General features: G+C 34.5%; 1 long non-coding RNA gene across 1 annotated transcript in view; it reads left to right on the top strand.

Annotated features, from left to right (window-relative positions):
* Positions 1-8,413: 8,413 nt before the first annotated feature.
* LOC116538918 overlaps positions 8,414-18,777 on the top strand; it is a 145,679-nt gene continuing 135,315 nt past the window's right edge. Inside the window, exon 1 of the long non-coding RNA XR_004263846.1 lies at positions 8,414-8,664. This is a non-coding gene — a long non-coding RNA (uncharacterized LOC116538918). The remainder of the gene's footprint in view (positions 8,665-18,777) is intronic.

The following is an 18,777-nucleotide window of genomic DNA, read 5'->3' as shown; positions in this document are numbered from 1 at the left end:
AAGTGGTATATCTAGGCAAGATCGCCAAAGGAGTTCATTTCCATAATGAATCAGTCAGGAAAATCAAACTGTATCAGTAGTTTGATGTGTCACAGAGGTATATTTGGCCTTTTCAGGTGGTTTCCCAATTTAAGGAGAATCACTTTTGGGTATACCATTATTTTTATGTGGACAAGTGTGAAATCACACACATGCCCTTTGAGCCTCAGGGCTGGAGGTTATTAGAGTAACCCTGAAAGACATTAGGCAACATCACTGCTAATGTAACTGAATCTCTTTATCTTTTTGGAACTATTTTCAAGGTTATTTTGATGTGAGAGCTCTGACTATATTAATTTACTTACTCTGAGCAGATGTCGATATGGCCTGATGGTACTGGGGAGCTGCAGAAGATTGAAGAGCTAGGACGGGATGTTAGAGTTATAAATGAATACTCCTCACACAAATACCTCAGGCCAGATAAAAATGTGGTGGAGTAAGTGATTATGATGAATACTTGATTTTATGTTGTGACCTTTTTTGTGCTTTTCATGCAGATATGTCCCTAGTTTTATTTTAACCAAACATCATTTACATTGTAAAAAAGGGAGAATTCTCATTAAAAAAAAAAATTGTTCTTTATTGATGCATAATGGATAATAGGAAGACATAAAAATAATATATAGGATGTCATTTTTAGTTCAACAAGGTGTTAGTTATGTCTATATTGCTGATTGGTGTTTAAATTATAAACATTACAATATTTCAAAGAGTTTCCTTTTAACTATTCCATCATTTTTCAAAGAGAAACAATGATATTAAAATAACTAAGATAGGCTTTATTTTTGGTCTAGCATGTATTTTTCTCATTTTGATGATTTAAATAAAATAAATACATCTTTTTAAAGATTTACTACTGATTAGACTAGGGCTAGAGAACTGTATATTGTATAATGAAGCTGTCACTCAAGAAAGTTCCTAACTCTAAATGCAGTTGAGGTAATCTATGCTTATGCACAGCATACTAGGTCATCTACATATTGGATTCACCCATTTTTATGCATTGTAAAAACATTTGTGAAACCTATCTTTTTTATTGTCTTTGTTAATTTTACATTCTGTTTAGGTCAACAAAGTACATGTTTGATAACCATCAAAACCTAACTACCTCCTCATTTGCTTAACTTTTGACATACCACTGTTGAAACAATTGAAAATATAGTTACAAACAATTTTATAAATGGGAATATAGCCTGTAAACATTAAACAAATAAAAAATATGATAAAACATGAATCAATATTTTAGTTGTGTTGTATTTGATGATTATTAGTATTTATTGAAAGTATCAAAAGGTTGAACAATTCAGACTGAGGGCTACATATTACAGAAATGTTTATTTCTATTTATCTTTCTATATCTCCATAGGAGAAACACTTTTGAAATATTTTTTGTCATAAAAATTTCCAAATCAATTGATAATTTTGTTTTTGTAATAGCATCTTATAAAATGTAGTGAATCAACATAGATTTAACAAGCTATAAATAAGAAGAAGTTATAAGATATTCAATTAGACATCGATCTTTTATATCCCATTTCACTAAAACATTTTAAAGCACTTTATAGGTATCTACTAAATGAGACCTCAGCCTCTTTTTGAAGTAAACAAGTGTTTTAATCTCAAAGGTTATGTGAGCTATTTTGAGACAATCAGAGTTAAACTATTCAATATAAACAAATGTTTATTTATACGCTGGATTAAGCACAAGATTGTTGACTTCTTTTAAAGATATTTTTCAAAATTATTTGGAATTAATAAATTGTACATACTAACATTAAAATTACTGACAGGGGAAAAGGTTTTAAAAGACCAAGATGAAGAGAAATAAATCAAATGTACAAGTTGAAGTCAATTGATTATTGAGCCATGCATCAGGAATTAAAGATAGATGTTACATGTAATGGGAAAAAGGTAAATCATATAAGCTTTAGTGGTAGAAAAATATTTTTTAAATATATTATGAGAGAAGAAAATAATAATTTTATAGAATCATAAAATCTCAGGATTAAAAGGGACTTGGAAGGTAATCCGGTGTGACCAATTATGTGATATTAGAATCTCTACTTCACTATCCCCTGGCAAGTTGTTGTCAAGATTATGTTTATTTTTCTCATCAGCTTTTATTTTTAGATTCAAGATGCACGTGCAGGGTGTGCAGGTTTGTTACATAGGTTATGGAGCTTAGGGCATTTCAGAGCAGGCCATTTTATTTTTGAACAAATCTAACTGATTCAAAAAAAAGTTAAGTTAAAACTTTTACTTTCCATCAATTGTTTTTGTTTTACCCCTTGAGGACTTGTTTAAAAGTCTATGGTAATAAACTTCCTAGTTATTTAAGTATATATTTATGCAAAGAAACTCACCTGCCAGGTAGAAATGCAGAACTAGTCTTTGAGATAGGAGTTAGAGCTAGGGAAGGAGTGGTTTAACTTGATAAAATAACTGAAGCCATGAGACTGGATTTTGTTGTAAGCACAAAGTGACAAAATGTTAGAGATCATTGCAGTGCTTGAGAGTTACTTCTGAAATATCCGCAATATTTTAATCAATCTTCATCAAAATCCCTTTGGGAGCACACTTGAAGTTCTGTATGTGTCCTTTTAATCTACTGACTTTAAACCAACTACAACATCATAGAGGGATAGTACTGGTATCAGCTACGCAGATTAGGGAGCCTAAACTCTACATGTAGATGTTTGTAAGTAAAACCAAGTTTCTCCTGGTTTTTGAATTTTTGAAAGCTATTTGAGAACATGAATATAAAATGAATTTTCTGAAATAAGGCTGATTTCAATAGGAAGAGCCTGATGAAAAATGCTCTAAGCACCGAGGCTTTAATATGATCATTGCTGGAATTCACAAATAATGGAAATCTTAGTTACAGTCTTGGATCTTAAGTATAGAACAAGAGTGTAGTGAAACACTGAATATATTTCTTAATGTTAGCAATTCCGAAAGTAACTTAAAAAAAAAAAAAAAAGTATAGTTCCTTTGAATTTGGCTGCCTCCCCTATATCACTACTGAGGCTTAGGCATCTGCAGCTTGTTTTAGCTCCTATATTCTAAGTCTCCCTTCACATTTCTATGTTGCTAAACAACAAACGTTTAGTGATTTCTATATCTGTAACTCTGCCTTTTTAGTAGTTAAATTGATTTTTTTTCACATTTGGGCATCTAAAGATAAATGTATTATTCCATATGCATGTCATTTTTTTCTTCGCCATATTTGATAAAATACTTTCACAGATGAATGATCTAAACATGGTACTTCAGTTGGCATGGCTTAAAAACTTTGTAAGTAAGAAAATGTTTACTACAAATGTTATTATTTGGCAAACATTTTAACTAATGTTAACGACAAAAAGTAATAAACGTTATGTGTAATGGTGAAGGTATCATTCACTGCCTTTTAATGTGGTAAAGCTATCAAATGATGTGGAACCCAAGATGCTACACTGATCTCCCCTCCTGAAAAATCCTAAAACACCTTCCAAAAAGATACACCAAAAACACAAATAGAAGATACATATTTAAGACCTGTATATTTAAGCATGTATTTTATGTTGTGCCCTTAATAATTTCAAAGAATCTAACCCAAAACTATTTTTTTTTTGTTTTTACTTTTTGTTGCAGTTGAATATTTTTATTCCAAGGGCGGTGATTAAATATTTGATGTAGTTAAGAAAGTGAAAAAGCATTTGCTGATACTTCCAATTTTTACCTTAAAACATATCGTAGTTTATTTTATATTTCATTTGAAATGCCATGAAAAATAGCCAAAATATGCCTACACATATACAAGTGATACAGAGGTGTGTGTGTTTCTATAGGTATGTGTGTTAGAAGGATACAAAGTTGAAAATTAATGGACTTCTTATAAACTACTTGTTTGAATTATTTTATTTCTAAGATGGGGAGAATACCTAGTTTCAAAGATTCTGTGATATAAAACACACAGAATAGCTATCTATAAAATATTAACAATGAATTATATGCCCTAAATACATTTTTATTGATATTCAATGATCATATTTACTAAGTTAGAAACTCTTGGAACACTCGTGTCACCAAAGATCAGATAATCTTGGGAAACTGACCTTTTCCTTTGGGTTTAAACCAATACCCTAGAAAAATAACTCTGTTTATTTCGTATACTGCCCAGCTTGACAGGAAGAATCACCCAAAATGCAACACCTGTTGCTCAGCAAGCTGAACTGGCTTTTTTCTATCAAATAGATCTTCTAGTGTTCACTTTGCAAGGAACTGAGACCTATACAAGTAGTTTGAGAAAAGAGTTGTTGGTGGGATTTGTTTGTTTATTTTGAAGATTTACAGCCTTCATCTCATAGAAATCAAGAGCTGAAACTACCGCAGCCAGAGTTCCTGGGGAACGTACCGAATATTAGGTCTTTTCTGTCTTAGGATCTGCATGGCCGACTCCCTGCCCCTTCCCTTAGTTTCTTTCTGTTGCTTACTGAAGGAAGAGTGACTAATACAAATTTAAGTATAATACAATTTTCCAGGAACCCCCTACTGGCTTCCTATCTCTCCATGTAAAAGCAAGAGTCCTTACTCAGGTTCCTAAGCCCTGTATGATTATTTCGCTCAGTCCATATCTGACCTATGTCCTAACATCTGCTCCCACTGTGCCAGCCGTAATTTCCACGTTGGTCTTCTTTCCACTCAATGAGAACACATATATCTCAGGACACCTGAAGCTGCTATGCACTCTGCCCAGAACATTCTTTCACAAACATTAGCATGGCTGCCACCTTCACTGTGTTTCCGTTTCTGTTCAAAGGACACGTAGTCATGTAGGCATTCTTGACCATGCTATCTCCAGCAGTGATTCACTCATTACTCTTGAACTACATAACTTGTTTATTCCTACAGCTTCTCTACCTGCTAACATATATTCACTTGTGTATTTGACTACCCGCCTCCTACAACAATAAGTTTCATCACAACAGGGACTTTGTTTAGTTCACTGTGGTATCGTTGCTACATCAAGCAGTGCCCAGTACATAACAGAAACTCCATATGAATGTTTTGGAGGAATTAGATGAAGGACTATTACTTCTAATCTCTACTTCCTGAGTCTGCACCTTTTTATGTTCCTGTTAAATAGTTATTTTTTATATTAGCTAGCACTCAGTTCACAGTTATTCCATGACCTTTCATTTATAACATTCTCTAGCAACTGATAACTTCTCTCTTTTCTGTTAGTTCAAATTCCTGAAAGTATAATTAGATAGGTTAATTATTTTTTTTCAGTAAGGCCACATAAGCCTTAAATTTCTGGACAATCTCTGGTTGTATTCTTTTCAGTCAAGTATATACACTTATCTAATAAGGCTGAGCCACCTCAGAACATGGCTGAGTAGGCACAAGGGGCTGTGGGAAAGCTTCCAGACAACGTAAATATGTCCAATACATAAAGCTATTGCAGCTTCATCTTCACCAACGTTCTTCACTGTCCCAAGTCCGCTCATGAGTCGGACATCACTCCTGAATTCACTGCATCCATCTTTACCTCCATGTTTCTTCTTCATCAGATGACTCCTTCAGGTATTTTGTTTTTGCTGTTGTTAAACTTCTTTCATCACAGATATAACTATGCATTTATAATTCATCTATAATAAACAAATCCATTTGTCTGCCTTGATCCTAAAGACAACAAAATGACCCTGAGCTGTCATTTCTCCAAGGTTATCACAATTAACTTTGGAGTGGTATGCAAGAAATATCCTGTGCTTTTGCATAGACCCTGTTGTGGAAGCACAGTAAGATGATGCCCAATGAATCATGCCCCTTCCTAATCCCCTCTTGTTTTGTGTGGATGGAACCTGGTACTTCATTCTTCTCAATAAAATATGACAAGAGGGAAATAATTGTACAGATATAATTCAACTCCCTAATCAGATGATTCTGAGGTAACCAAAAGAGAGGTTATTTGGGGTGGGTCTGGCTTAATCAGATGAAAATTCTTAAAAGAGATTGGTGACTCTTGAAAATGAAAACAAATTTTCCTGATGTCCTTGAAGAAGCAAGCAACCATGGGTTCTACAGCCCTAGAGAAATAAATACTTTAAACAACCTGATCAAATTCAGAAATAAATTATTCTCTGTCAAGCCTCCAGATAAAAACACAGCCCAATTGGCCTCTCGATCGCAGTCTCATAAGACATTGAGCAGAGGACTCATCTGAGCCATGTTTGGACTGCTGACCTACAGAAACTGTGATGCAATAAATGTACTTTGTTTTAGTCCACTACATTTTTGGTAATTTATTATATAGTAATAAAAATCTAATACAGATTCTCATCCTAGTTCATTGAAAGAGACAGGCATTAAGGAGCCCATCCATTATTTTATTTTTTTAGACCTAACAGTGTGGCTTTGTCTTAAATTTTTTCTTTTCTTGTGTTTTACGTATTAAATTATGGAAACTGAAATAATACCTTTTACATCCTTAGTATCTTTCTAATTGGAATTTTACTCCTTTTCTATATGTTCCCTGTTCCCGGTGTCTGAAGATCAGCTTTAGGCCTTTCAGGAAACAAACGTGACCATAATACTTTTCTTCCTCCCTTAACCACATAACCCTCTCTTCTGCACGCAGCATCAACTCCTGTCATTATCAGGTTTTGGTTCTGATGAGCATAGCCCCAATGTCTTTGACTATGAGATTCATATGACCAATCCTGTCAATAATGTCTTACTTTTTTTTCTGTTTATATATGTAAATATTTAATTTGCTTAATTTTTGTCAATAAAATTATTCTTAAAATTTTGGGAAATATTTACTTACTGATTTTGTAAGGTTAAGATATTTATGTGTGAAAATTTATCTCTTGTTTAATTACATGTTATATCTGAATGTACATGTCAATTTTGTTTGGTAAGAGTTAGACACAACTATGTGTGGTCGCTGTATGTTTCTCTGTTATGTATACTTTTCCAAATGCTATTTATTCTGCTTGCTATCTTGAACAATATATTTGAGTGCCTTGACTTTCTAAGAAGTCTGTAACTATCCTGCAGCATAGAAGTCATGTAATTTAGGAGTTATTTAACAAATCATTTTCAGATTCCACAGTGCTAAAAGCTGAAGGTGTAGCAACATGAAGAATTAACATTCCTTTTAATCTCATTAGAACATCTGTTTTCAGACCCTTAACAAACTCACAAAAAATTTATAGTATAAATATTTGGTACATACTGTCTGTATTTAAAATAAAAATTTTACTTTTCTGCATAATATGTTTAATGCTATGTGCTTGAAAAACAACATGTTCATTTATCATACAAATAGAAATAAACAATTGAGATGAAATACTGCTGAGGGAAATTTCTTCTGTGTTTATTCTGCCAGATATTCTCAAAAACTGATTTGAAATTGAAGTGATTAAGAATTTTTACAAGGGGGCCCCACGGAGTGAATAATCAATCTCTGGTTCACATTTCCCCGAAAAACAAAACAAAACAAAACAAAAACCCACAACCACTGTAGATAAGGTTCTGATTAAATAGTTTTAAAGTGAAATTTTAATTTTAAAAAAGTGAAATTCAAAGTCATGACACATTCCTAGTTGTGGAAGTAGGAATCAGGGCAGGCCTGCAGTTCATTCGTCTACAGGGAATTAAGAAATATTTAATGATTATATTTCTAAATGCATACCGTAGTAGATAAGCCATAAAATGTTCTGTTCAATTAATTAAGTTTATATCTGATCCAGGTATGCCAAATTATTCTCTTTAAGGGAAAGAAGTTTAGGGAGATTAATAGTGGGAAATTAATTGAAAGAAGTTTTTTTTTTGAAATATTAAAGTCATATGAACACCTGATCACATGAAATATAGCTGAAACTACTTTTCCTTGTTATCATACTGAAGTCAGTATAATGCATTGATAAAGAGCAGACTAAACATTTCCAGAGGTAAGGTTCATAATTTTTCAAAGTAGCAGAGCATGTTTAACACACTTGCGTTCTTAGTTCAGAGGGATAGATTTCTCTTTTGGAAACCTGCCTTTGAGTTAAATAGCCAAATCCTGAAACTTCTGATAGCAGTCAGTGTTAATTATCTTCCTTTGAGATGAGCCACCAAGAAGCAGAAAATTTACCATCTCGTGGTGATTGTACCTACGTGAAATCGATTTTTTTATTTTATTGTGACGTATGAAAAACATGGAATATTCATACGCAACAGAATGCGGACTTCCTGCAATTGTGTTTGTCTTTTTAAAAACGCACAAGAATGTGTAAATAAAACCATTTGATTACTTAACAAGAATTTTCTGACAAGCTTGTTCCCCACAGTTGTTATAAATTTGCTGCAGCTGCCTCTTAACGCCTCCAGATGGCGCGCTGGTGCTCGTTCTCGCCTCCCAGCGACCGGCCAGTTGCCAGCTGCTGGGGAGAATGAGCTTGGAGCCGCAGGGCTTATTCCCGCGCGGCTCAGAGATGGGTTTCTGGACTCGCGCCGCAGCTGCAACAAGGCATCACTCACTGTGCAAGTATTTCCATTTCTGAGAGCAAAAGGAAGAACTTAAGCGGGCGGCACTTGGAGTGTAAATTGCTTTGTAGTATTTAAAGGCAGAATGGATCCTGGGCAGCCGAGCTGGTACGTGCAACAGAAACTACTCAATGGAATTGTTCTGGGTAGGACTGGTCTGATCGTCCTTTGTGTACCAAACGTTCTGTGTCCTGGATTGTGCCTATGTGTATACACCCATTTCATTTTCACCAGGATCATGGGGACATGGGGGTCACAGTCTTTCATTTTTCCAAAATGATATAATAAAACCTTTTACAGAACATTGCTTATTAATAGAAATGTGACCCCAGTCACAGTCTTGAGACACACATGATAATGGTATAAAAATATTTCTTTTCTGTTTCTTTGTTAGACAAAAAGAAAGTAAACCTAAACTGTATTATCGTGCAGTGTTACCAGATAGGACTTTTAAAAGACAATGGCAAAAAATGTTTGACAACCGTGGAGTAGACTTTTACCTGTAGGTAAACACACCTGTAATATACCAATATTTTCAAATCTATGTGCCAGAAAGAATACTGTGTAGATATGAAATCACTAGTCATGAAAAATACATGTCATGAATATGTACATTTTGTATGGTCTAATGTTATGTGAATGTGTGTTGTGTATATGTACACAATGACATGTATATGTGACCTAGATGCAGAATTATTAGTGTATGATTACAAATATGCATGTGCTGAACATAGACAAATTTTTGCACCTGCATACACAATATTTCTATTTACACAATATTAAATCTGAATTAAAAAGAATATATTTGTTTTACTGTTATATTTTAAATTTGTTGTATTTCATTGAGTTTTGCACTGAGTTGTCTATGCTTTTAAATTCCGAGGAAAGGTTGGTTTTTATATTTTGAACAAAAAATATTGGCTGAGATGATTATATGGGAATAGAATGCATAGACATATAAATATAGGTTCCCTAAAGTTCAGGTTATATGTGGAATTCACAAGAGTTTTGAAATTTCGAGAATTCTGACAAAGAGTTTATATTAGAAACAAGAAAACTGACAGATTCAAAGATTCATAACTGAAGTGGACATAATTGAGGCTAAGGTTTTAATGTTTAGTAATATTACTCTAAGATTAATGTTAGACTACTTTTAACCTTGTACAGATTCCCTTGAACAGATGTTGCTCATGAATCAGCAACTGAATTTTATCTTCTGCCATTGCACCCAAGCAAATATAACACAATTCAATACAAGAAATATGACTTGTGGTCTAACTATGTAAGATAGCGTGCTAAACAAAGCCTAAAATGCTGAGAAAAGTTAGAAACTTTTGAGTCCCTGCCCTCAAAGAGTTTCCATTCAAATGACTAGGTTAGGCATGCTTATGAATGTGAGTACACAGCAACAGACAAAATCAATGCCATAAAAGAGAGGCATGCACAGGTGTGTAGCATTTAAATTGAGGGAGAGATCTAACTTAGGGGCATTAGTAAGGGCTTCAAATTGGAAGGCCTCCTTCTCAAGAGATGCATTGAAAGAATGATTTTGGTAGGTGTGATGAGGTTTGAGGCAAGAGATATATTCAGGTCAGGCAGTTAATTTGGGTTGGCTACGGCATTCTTTATTGATCTCAGAGGCGACCAGTAAGAGATAATATTACACAAATAGGCTGTGTAATATTGGAGACGATCTTGAACATCAGGCTGAAATTTGTGGATTTCATCATCAGTTCATTCCCAGTGCCACTAACAATGTAGGCATTCAGTATTCTTAAAACATTCAATATCCTGCATAACAGCAATAGCCAGCACAAAGTTTTAGGATAATTTTATGGTTCATTTATTGCATGTCTACCATAATAGAAAGTGAGTTTCAAGACATAGCACTCTTTTTTCAATTTTCTATCCTCAGAGTCCGGAAAGTACTTGAAAAATGTGTCTGCTGAATGAATTAATGAATAGCAAAATGGAAATATGGTGAGGGTTCTATATCATTCACATTTTGTTTTCCTGATGCTCTTAAATGACAAAAATCCTCAGAATTTACCAAGTCTTTGAAGCTATCGTATCAGCTGATTCCACTTATGGCTCAGGTAATGCTAAGCAAGTTGCCTGGTAGCACCACTATTGATATTTAATCTTATTCTATTTTTAACCTCTTTTATGAATAGTCTTGCCTTTTCATTTTTAAAACAGATATTAAGATAATTATAAACTGTGTCAGGCAGAATTAAACAGTTCATCTTCATATCCCTACGGTAGATATAGTGAGTATATAACACATTAAACAAATGCATTCAGGAAAAGAGTTGAGGGTTTGGGGAATGTCTCTGCACCCTGTAACATATGTTTACCTCCTTATGAGAATATTTGGTTGTCTACAACTTGATTTAGGCAAAACTCTCTAGAGCCTCTTTGTAATTCTGGATATGCAGAGTGATCGTTTGGAAAATCCTTAGCAATTTCCTTACGTAGTGTTTGGAGACACTGTGATACCTTTCTAGGGGTCACAGCTTCCCCCCCGCAACAGCAGTGGTCCTCTTTTTTGTTCCTGTGTACTGATATCTATACTCTGTATGGACAACGACAGGAATATGTGGAGAAAGCAGTGAAGAAAAAAGTTTTTGTCACTTGAAAGGATGATACTGGAAAAAGTTTTGATCATTTTAAAGGTGTGATTTTATAGGTGTGATTTGCCCAACTATATTATAAATAAATGCATAATGACTTTCAAATAGAAGGGCCAAATTAACAATGCCACTGAACCAACAACTTCAAAAGAAATCCCTGGAGTTTCCCCTGCTCTTCAAGAGAGATCTTTCCTCTGTGATGATGATTTATATATCTTAATTTACTTTTATATCACTCATTTAAAAATATACAAGGGTGGAATTTCTCACTTTAAAAATATATGTCGATGGGGTTTATATGTGTCAGTTCAACTGAGGATGCAAGCTTTTAGTTTCAGCTTGAGCAAATCTGTGCGAAGCTGGGCTTTTTCTCTCAACAGTGTCAATAAGACAAATTTCCACGCTAGCCTGATCTCCATCCTGCTGGACCTCCTGGTCATGCTTTATTTTTAGACCTGTGGGAGGAGATAGTATGGCATGGTGGCTGGCCCAAGGCTTTTCACCTTATTCTAAGCCCTAGTGTATGGCTTGGCCTGGAGAATAATCCATCAGGGAAAGGATACCTTGTGTAAATAACGCTGGACTTTCATTTTGGAGAAATATACTGCAGTGTGTACTGCAGGCTTTTCCCCCTAGTGGTTGACTTAAGGCTATTGTTTTTCTTAAAACAATAGAAATAGACTTTTCTACATATATGGAGCTGGCTTGGTCAATATTTTCTAACTTTTGTTTTTAAAAACATATTTCAGAAGAAATGGTGATTGTTAAATGATCACTTTGAAAGGTACAAGTAGAATGCACTGAACAACATGTTGAGGGCTTTTACTTCTTTGGAAGGCTGGATGACGAAAATTATACAGATACAAAATATAAACAAATAATGGAAGTTTTTCTGCAACTAGATTCATACAGCATGCCTTTTTCTGGGTGTAGTGGAAAGATCCCTTCTCCCTCTGTGTATCCTAATGTCATTATTTTTTTAAATCACCAGTGACACTGAATCAGTTTGACATGATTTTTCTTTAGCCTATCTGACCATACTGTAAATTCCTTAAAGGCAGGAAACAAATTCCATGCTTTCTTTGAATTTCTGTATTATACTAAACATATTGCCAATCACAAAGAGCACTTAGGTTTATAATTTTTTTTTTTTTTTTTTTTTGAGGCAGGGTCTCACTCTGTCACTTAGGCTGGAGTGCAGTGGCACGATCATGGCTCACTGCAACCTCGACCTCCTGGGCTCAGATGACCCTCCCACCTTAGCCTCCAGAGTAGCTGGGACTGCAGGCACACGCCACCATGCCTGGCTAGTTTTTGTATGTTTTGTAGAGACAGGGTTTTGCTATGTTGTCTAGACTCGTCTAGAACTCCTGGGCTCAAGCAATCTGCCCGTCTCAGCCTCCCAAAGTTCTGGGATTACAGGTGTAAGCCCCCTGGATCCTGCCATTTTTTTTTTTTTTGACAATTGAGTAAAGATTAAATTATTATTGTTTCACACAAATTAAAATAATTGATATTGCCATAGAATAGTGGCTCTCAAGGGACAAAATGGAAATCTTTCTAGTGGTTCTATATACTGAGAATATTATACCTGACACACCACAGCAGAAAGAGAAAGTTCCTTCTTCTTAATTAGCTGTGAGAAATGAAACATCTTTTTGAAAATGTTATTAGAAATGTGGAGAAGTCTACAAAGGCATCAAAACTTGCCTCTGCTTGGTAGAGCTATTTACATCTGGAATAGACATCTTTTAGCATACCTGTGTATCTAGGGTGTTGTGTAATGGCAGGTGGAATATTCCAAAGTTAGAACTACTAAAAGAACAAATCAGAAGAGTTTCTAGCAATAAGAATTAACCTTAAGGAAGCATAGTAGCATTTATATGCTTTAGAGCTGTTCCTGGGGAAAAAAATCATGCATTTTTTATAATGAGCATATTTATGAGCATATCTCCACCTGCCACCAAATGTATAAAAATGAGTTAGTAGCTGCAAACTGCTATTTTAGCAAGTGCTAGAGGAAAATAACAAAGGATCTGTGACTGTATTGTCAACAGGAGTGAAGAAGCTTCTCTTGTGTCCCTGGACCAAAGGCTAACAGAAGAGCTTTTGGTTACTAAGATGTATTCTTTCCTGGTCTCAGGCTCATTAACGATGGAAGTAGGAGGGAGAGCATATAAAGCGGCAGCTGCAGCTGTGGGCACTCAGATCATTTGTCACCTGGCATGAAGTTAGTGTTGGCGGCTCTGGAGTTCCAGCACAGAACACCAGGGAGCAAATGCCAACTGATTGTTGTTCCACACCAGCTTGGTGGCTAACGCCTACTCATTCTTCAGATCTCTGCTGAAGGGTTGCTTCCTCCAGATAGCTTTACCTGACCTCTCTAGAATGCATTTAGCACCTTTCTCTTCACTGTTAAGGCCTCATATTCTCACCTTTGGCATCACACTTTACTGCTTGAAGACCTGCCCTCCTCACTAGGCTAAGAAAGGCAAGAGCTGAGCCTTTTCCAACACTGTTCAGTGTCTGAGTGTCTGTCTTGCATACAGTAGGTTTGTAAATATTGATGAGCAGTATCTGTTGCATGATGGTTTTATGACTATGTATAGGCTATCAAGAAGGGCGGTTTGACTCAGTGCCACATGTGACTTGAAAGAACCTAAACTCCCAGTCCTAGTGTTCTCATGCACTATCTGTGACAATTGCATACTAGCCTCTTAAAAGTCGTTGTTAAGGTTAAATAATATTTTTATTTTTTATAGTAGTGCTATGAGGATCTACTTATGGGTTTCGTTACATATTAACTGAGTTAATCTTCAAAAAGACAAACATCAGGTTGGTACTAGCATCATGATGCTTTATGTAAGAAATAGAGGCATGGAAAGGTTAAGTTCCTTGCCCAAGGTCACAGAGAGAAGAATAATAAAAGTAAAAGACCTTGTAACGTGACCAGGCCAGAGTAGACATTTGCTAAGTGCTGCAATTGAGACTATTGCAACTTTATTTAGGGAAGGCTGATTCCTGTGTAAATGAGAAATTGCACTAAACAGTTAAAAACAGTTTGTTCTCTGGTTTCAGAGCCTTCTGTTGCAGATTTTTTTTTTTTTTTTTTGTAGAGTTCCTATGGAAGCCCAATATGGTTAGCAAAAAACTTCTAATGTGTGCAGTCAGAGACAATCTTTATCTTTCATTGAGTATTATATGGTATGGGGCATGTTAGAATCTAAAGAAAACTTTGTAGGAAATATCTTCTTATATGAGTCTCAAGATAAAAAAAAGAAGCAAATGATATTATGGCCTATTTTAATAGTTTGCAGTATTCTTTATTTTGTTTTATTTATAAATTCTATTTATTTTATAGTGTTTACTTTTTTCTCACTATAAAATGCCTTTTGTTGAAAGCACGTAATACAAACCATAAAGAAGGAACAAATATTATCCATAATTATTCAACTAAGAGTTAGCTACTATTAATATTTTGGCATTTTTTTCCTATTTTTTTTACAAAATTACATGCATGTTCGCTTGTATATACACATGCGTTTGTACGCGCATTTTAATATGAAATTAGATTATACATATGATTTCATGTCTTATTTTGTACCTATTATTTCATCATGTTTTTAAAAATTGTAATTGTTAGTACCTGCATTATATGATCCTATATGGCTGTATCACAATTTTATTTAGTGGTTTTACTTCTGTTTAATATTCTCCTAATTTTAAAAATTATTTTAATCTTTTCCATTTTAGCCTATTTGAACAAGCTTACTATGGTGTTTTACATGACAGATGTACTTTCTAAATAATCATATTTAGATGATGAATTAACAATTAATAATATTTTCAAAGGTGGCAAGGCACCTTCATTCAGGAATAAGCCCCCAAAAAGAATTTTAAGACAGGATTAATATTTAAGGAAATAGCAAGAAATAAATTGGAATGGCAAATGGAAGTGGAATAATGTTTTTTGAGACACCATGGTATGCTATCAACTCTGAAGATCAGTGTTGTAAACACCATTTTACTGTGACTGACTGGGGCTTAGAGGGAATGAACAACAAAATCAGGTTGTTTTAGTGTCACTGCCAGGATTCAAATGTAAGTCTCACTCCCGAACACTTTGGTTTCTTCATCCAACCATGCAGTCCACACAGTGTGCTGGCAGCGCTAATAGCTCCACGTGACGCTTACTTTATTTGAGTCTCAGTTTCCTCGTGTGTAAAATAGAAACAGTAATACTCACCGTAGGATTTTGTGATGGTTAACTTGAATAATGTATGGAGATTGAGATCCAACAGAATTTATCTTAGGGCTCAATGTTAGCACTGAGGCTGATAGGTATTTCATAAAGTATTTCCCCAAACTCATAGACTTTGATAATCTCCTGGGAATTGAGGGACTCACAGAAGGCTCGTTAACGACCCAAAATTCCAGACATGAATCTAGAAGATTTAGATCCAGAATCTGAAGTAGGTCACTGTCTTTGTTTTTAACAAATCCCTTTGGTGATTTTGATAATATTTCAAATGGCAACTAGGAAAACGGTGCTGAAGAGGATGAAAAGTTTAAGATGAGACGTGAAACTTTGGTAGTCACTGGTTCAAAGTACGTGGAACTTCCTCTGGGACAGTATAGTTGGAAACTGTCAGAATGCAAAAACAACTCAGGACTTGAAGGCTTCATTTTCTCAGGTCATTTGAAATATGAAACATATTCAAGACATTTGAAATTAAAACCAAAAACAATACTAAGCTGACTGAACAGAAATGCAGACAGCAAGGGTTTGTCAAGGTACGATGTGCTTTAAAGTGGGTTGATTATGAACGTAAATGCACTGGATGCTTGATGCTTGTGGATCCTAATCACATGTACACTACTTAAACTAAGAAACCTGATCTGAATTTTTAGTTTGACTTTTTTATTTTTAAGCAGAATATCTTTGGATTACCTCTTCCCTTCTCCATATTTCCATAGGAATTTTTTTCTAGAGTTTTATACCGAATAGCAGTTGATAAAATTGGTTTTGCCTACTACAAAAGGAGCTTCCAGAGAGTAAGAGTCCTAGTTCATTCAAGAATAATGCTCAAAAGTAATTTCTGAGTGACTTTTTCAGGCCATAGTTTCATTATTTTAAATACTTGAAGGAAACATCTAACTTTAAGAAAGTTCTCTATGGGAGACATGTACTATATTATTTAATTAAAATGATACCAAGGATTTTAGAACATTTGCTTTTTTTTCTGTTATGGGTATTTGATGTGAATTTTTAAAGAGTGTACTAAAGAAAACATCTCTAATATTTGAGACCAATATTCTCTAAAACTGTGTTTTTGTCGGGAATTAGTAAGCTGCCTGACATTAATATCATTAAAATTGATGGCATTAAATTTCTTGGTGTACCTTCAGCTACAGCAATATTTCAAGTTGTGCCAACTAATTTTCTGGGCCTGTTACTGAATAAAAATAATAGTGGAGACTAGACATTTTGGCTTGCATCTTCTGGTTAAATCTAACCTTTAAGTCCTCTATAGTTGTATTTTTGTATTGGTCCTTAACATATAATCTTAAAATCTTGAAGGGCTAAAGGAGAGCTTGAAAAGTGATTTTCAGGAAGAAAGGAGAATCTCTACAATTTCAAAGCCCTTCGAAAAAGCCATGTCACAAGTTCTTTTGCTAATCTATCCCCATATCAGTTACCTGCATTGTTTTGAGATTCTTTATTAAACCCTTCCCTGAATCCTTCCTGTTACTATGTAAGCCCACATCTTCATTCTTGATCTTAGTGGAAAGAGAAAACTGGTCTACTGACATTTTAGCACATATTATTTAGATATTAGGAGGTTGTTAATGAAATCTGTTCTTAAGTAAATATTGCAGACATGTTATGCACCTAGTCCATCCTCTCCTGATGAGTTCCTTCTGTGGGACTGGGTGCTGCATACTTCACAGGCGGGGACTTACAAGAGGGGCTTTTCTAGGCCTTCTTGCCTGCTTAATTCTATACTTAAAATCATTCTCCCTGGTTTTGTAACTTATCTAAATTGGCTATTCTTTTTTATTTCTCTGCTTGACTTTTTCCACTGGCCTTTCCACCTTCTATACTTGACCACCCACACTCAGAAACAAACAAACGAAAAATGATGGTTGAATACTGAAGAAGGATTTCAGGCGTATGTACCTTACAGTATACTTTTGTAAGTACATGATTTTATGTATAAATTTCAGACATCTACCATCATTGTCCTATAGGCATATACTATTCAAGTGCAAAGCTTCGTACCAAATATTAAATGGATGTATAAATAATGTAAAACAGTAAATCTTGCCCTTGAGGAATGCCTATATCAAACAGTAACAACCATATTACCACCCACTTATTGTGTATTGGACCCTGATCATCCTGATGGTAATATTATTAATATACTAGCATTAAAAAAATAAGATTGTCTGACTACATGATCACTTCACCTTATTCCTGAGTGATTACTTTTGGTAACTAAGGACCTCTTCTATCCTTTTAGTTTAGAATGTACCTTCATGTCTCTTCCTTTAATTTATACTTCAGTAATTTAATCATAATTTTGCACCATCTATTTAACGAGTTTTCTAAGTTTCTTCTCTCCTTCTCATTTTGTAAGTCATCTTCTGTTCTAGCACATTTATGGATTTTAAGGTGGTATGTTTGCTGGAGTCTCACTGATTGCCACTTTCTATATAGAATCTTTTAGCCAGTGTCAAAGGAGATTATCATATGGGTATCTCACACACAGGAATTTAGATTCACCATAGGTCAGCTATGGTGGATTTGTTAGATTAGATTAGATTAGATTAAACTATAGTCATTATAGACTTTTTCATGAACTGTTTTCAAATCTGTACTCATTTATTCAGCATGAGTGCAAATCATTATGATAAATTATTCTGAAATAACTTCATGATTTCATACATCAGTTTGAGACACTGTTAACACTTACATTTTCAGAATAAATAATTTTCTGCTTTACACAAATATTTTTAAATTGTTTTAGTCTTTCTTGTTGAAATATCTCTGGAAGATAAAAGTGGAGAATCACCCTACTTTTTCATTGTCAGTACTACAATATTGGTCAAGTTACAAATGGCTAAACAGATTATCTATTGAGTGTGTGAGACATAAAAAATTTCACCCATAAGAAAATGATACTGTCTGATTTGATGATCTGCATAGCATTGGGAAGAATAAGAAAAATCCAGATTTGTATAATTATTAGGTTGGAGATCAGAAAATGAAGCAGTGCAAATCAGTTGGCTGTATTTTTAACTTTCACTTGCCACTGATAAGCATACTGCAGAGCTTGAGAAATTACTCTGCTTAATTTTGCCTAAAACCGTACTTAAGTAGATCAATCACTGATTTAGATTTTATAATAAAAATAACTGTTGAGGAGAAAATGTTTTGTTTGGCAGGTTGGAGATGAAACGTTCCAAAGTTTTTGTTGTATAACAGTTTCTTAGGCTCTGATAAGAAATTAGATTATGTCAAAACTTATTACAAAGATAAATGTGAAATGTAGGAGACTGACGGAATCAAACTAATTTCAGCCAA

This window comes from Sapajus apella, unplaced genomic scaffold (assembly GCF_009761245.1).
Source record: "Sapajus apella isolate SASKATOON/1434 unplaced genomic scaffold, GSC_monkey_1.0 scaffold4, whole genome shotgun sequence".
NCBI lineage: Eukaryota > Metazoa > Chordata > Mammalia > Primates > Cebidae > Sapajus > Sapajus apella.
The sequence above is the reverse complement of the archived record's forward strand: the minus strand, read 5'-3'. Positions and strand labels throughout refer to the sequence as shown.